The sequence below is a fragment of the Anastrepha obliqua genome, chromosome 6, assembly GCF_027943255.1.
Source record: "Anastrepha obliqua isolate idAnaObli1 chromosome 6, idAnaObli1_1.0, whole genome shotgun sequence".
Taxonomy (NCBI): Eukaryota; Metazoa; Arthropoda; class Insecta; order Diptera; family Tephritidae; genus Anastrepha; species Anastrepha obliqua.
In genome coordinates this window covers 14,706,460-14,710,412 of record NC_072897.1, presented here as the reverse complement: position 1 = coordinate 14,710,412, position 3,953 = coordinate 14,706,460, and positions in this window count along the sequence as shown.

Below are 3,953 nucleotides of genomic sequence, written 5' to 3'. Positions count from 1 at the left end.
CTGCGAATCTTGATGTGAATATGAGATCGTTGCTTTGATGCCATGATGCACGTACAATTCTCGAAGAGTCACTAATTTTCATGTAAGCACTAGCATCCTCAGTAGGTTCATCATCGGTCTCTACAGCAATCTCGGCAGGTGCATCTTCTACTCTTATAATATCATTTTCTTCAATAACGACGTTCTGATCAACTGTAACATCTTTGTAAAGTGGATTGTTCAAAATTAGCCAATTGAGTGCATCGTATCCTTTTGGTTTAGATATCGAAAACTGTCGTGTTATGCTAATATTCTCTAAACGCTCAGTAATGACGACTATTCCAGCATTATTTGCGGCTCTGGGTAACATGTTTGCAAGGTTTTCGGTAACCTCAAAAACATCTTGTGCGAACAATACCGCTTGGCCACGAAAACTATATTGCCCGAATACGCCACTTAGCTTGATAATTTTTACAAATGGAATAATGCGTGAAATCAGCCGTTGTTCGGCGTGTGATAATTGCGCTATTACATTTGGAACGGATCCTGGGTCCAAATTGTTCCAATAAGATCTGGACGGTGCAAAATTTTTCTTTGAACTCAAATGAGTCTTACACCGTTTACAAACCATCAAGCAATTTTTTTGTTTTAATTCGCTAGGCAAATATGGTGCTGATTTGGTGTCTACAATCCACTTAGAGATCTGATTTTGATAGCACCGTTTAGTGCAAATCTCACAGATCTTGTCACAAAACGTGTTAATTGACTGCATGAAGCCGGTTATGCTGGCTCTATTTAATCTCCTCGCCTCTGCGTTTCGTTGACGCATTTGCAGCAAACGAATTAATCTGTCTCTTTCTGACTGTGAGGCTCGTAGTTCAGCGCTATGTTGCCGCATGTGCTGTAGTCGAGCCGCTCTGTCCTCTTCAGACTGTGAAGCTCGTAGTTCAGCGCTATGTTGCCGCATGTGCTGTAGTCGAGCCGCTCTGTCCTCTTCAGACTGTGAGGCTCGATATTCAGCGCTATGTTGCCGCATGTGCTGTAGTCGAGCCGCTCTGTCCTCTTCAGACTGTGAGGCTCGTAGTTCAGCGCTATGTTGCCGCATGTCCTGTAGTCGGGCCGCTCTGTCCTCTTCAGACTGTGAGGCTCGATATTCAGCGCTATGTTGCCGCATGTGCTGTAGTCGAGCCGCTCTGTCCTCTTCAGACTGTGAGGCTCGTAGTTCAGCGTTATGTTGCCGCATGTGCTGTAGTCGGGCCGCTCTGTCCTCTTCAGACTGTGAGGCTCGATATTCAGCGCTATGTTGCCGCATGTGCTGTAGTCGGGCCGCTCTGTCCTCTTCAGACTGTGAGGCTCGTAATTCAGCGCTATGTTGCCGCATGTGCTTTAGTCGAGCCGCTCTGTCCTCTTCAGACTGTGAGGCTCGTAATTTAGCGCTATGTTACCGCATGTGCTTTAGTCGAGCCGCTCTGTCCTCTTCAGACTGTGAGGCTCGATATTCAGCGTTATGTTGCCCCATTTGCTGTAATCGGGCAACTCTGTCCTCTTCTGACTGTGAGGCTCTATATTGTTTCATATATAGACGCCTTGTGGTTTTCCTCTCGACGATTTCGTCATTCGTCCATCCTGAACATTTTTCTTTCAATTTTAGTCTCTTTTTCGCTAATCTCCTCTTTCTTTGTGTTGCAGTTTCAAGTGTTCTTTTTTCCGCCAATCTCCTCTTATTTTGCGTTGTAGTTTCAAGCGTCATTTTTATTCCCACGAATAGTTGTTGAGTCGTTGAGCGCAAAACCTTGAATGTCACGTGAAATCTGTATTGCATAGATTATATAAGCTCAGTCGATGCAGCCTGACAACAGACTAGTATGATGTGATCACTTTCCTACAAAAACCCCATTGCCAACAGCCGCAATATGCTCGCCACCTACCTAACAAAATTCATTGTGATATTGTTGCCTTTTATAATAACAACAAATTATCACAGCATATCAACATCAATGCTCGAGTTTGATATGCAGCCCAACACCAACAAACATGATGATCACTACCTGCGCTTACCTAAGCAACAGCATGCTGGGCAGGCAGCGCAAATAGAAAGACTCTCGCCTGACCTCACAAAACAACCCACTGCATAACAACAAACAGTCATCACTACTTGCGCTTGGCTTGGCAACAGCATGTTAGGCAGGCAGACCAAAACACAACAATTGTTGTCTGGCCCAACTAACCACCCTCTGCATAGCAACACATGGTTGACATGCTTGGTAGGCAGGCCAACGGTACCACACAATTGTCTATACTGGACTATTTGGCATGTTTCGGGGATTGGAAAAATCGTTGGCATAAGTGTATTTCATCGAGAGGGCAATATTTTGAAGGGGATGAAACTGATTTACAAGAATAAAAAAAAGATTCAAAGATTCAAATTCACCTTAATTTTTGCCCACAGGTAAAAAAAGAAAATATTAATCCTGGCAATCCCAATAAGGATAATGGAAAACTTTTATCAAATTATTGCATTGTCATCGGTCCTTGATAGGTGTGCAAAATTTCAAGTCGATCAGATGTTTAGAAGCCAGTGAAAATTAAGCTCAAAGATTCCGTTACATACATACATACAACCCGACCTAATAAAAGTGTGTTAAAAAGATTCAAAGATTCAAATTCACCTTACTTTTTGCCCACAGGTAAAAACAGAAAATATTAATCCTGGCAATCCCAATAAGGATAATGGAAAACTTTTATCAAATTATTGCATTGTCATCGGTCCTTGATAGGTGTGCAAAATTTCAAGTCGATCAGATGTTTAGAAGCCAGTGAAAATTAAGCTCAAAGATTCCGTTACATACATACATACATACATACATACAACCCGACCTAATAAAAGTGTGTTAAAAAGGAGGAAGTTGACTTTAGGAGCTTTATGTAGCTAAGTCAGAAGGCTAACGAAAATCCATGGGGAGTCTTACGATGTTGCATTGCGACTCTCACTGGCAAAGAAATTGTAAATAATTGGATAGGCAGATGGCATTGCGCAAGAAGATAATTGCCAAAGAAATATCTCAGATCCAGAGCATCTGCAGCGAAGCAACGGCGAAGATCAAATAATTGATGCCGCTTCGAAACTTCAGCTAGCAGGATAGGTCTAATATGAAGCGGTTTGTGTCATATCGGGCATTATGCCGCCGGACATAATGCCTTGTAAACTGGGCAGAATATATAAAAAATCCAAAAGTCTAAATAGATGCCTTACGGCTGAAGAGCGCAAAGACGAAAGACAGAATAGCATGGATGAGTGAGAAAATCGCTGGAACTTAGCAACAAAAGGGAGGTGAACACACCGACTTATCGGTAGCGTACAGACATGGGTCGAGCGAAGACATGGTGAAACGAATTTTTACCTGAAACAATTCCTGACAGGGCAAGACAGCTTCAGGGAGAACTTTGCAGATTTGGTCATGATGACGCAATGGAGTGCTCGTTCTGCGTTAGTTGCAGGGAAAATGCGGAAAATATCTTCTTTTTCTGCGTGAGATATGTGTCCGAAAAGACGACTATAGAAACGATACTTAAAGAACGAGTAACGCATAACACAAACAAAGTTAGAGTATAAAAGCTAGGAGAAATTGAAATTTATGTTCACTTAAATCTAGCAGTACAAACCGAACAGTGGTTTTATTACCATAACTGGCGTAGTCGACGGAGCAGTGAAGAATCAGAAAAGCCACTGTGAACCAGCTAACCGCAAGGACGAAAAATCTTCGAAACTAACATTAACATCCAGCCGTAAAAGAAGGAACTCAATAAAAGAGAAACAAAAAAGACCACTAGGAGCCACATAACCGCAAGAAAAAGATATTCCCAACTAACCGCAACGTCAAGCTATGAAAGGAGAAACCCTGTTTTTCGGGACCATGTAAGCAAACAAAAAAATAAAAAAATTATATATACATATATATCTATAAAAAAATTCA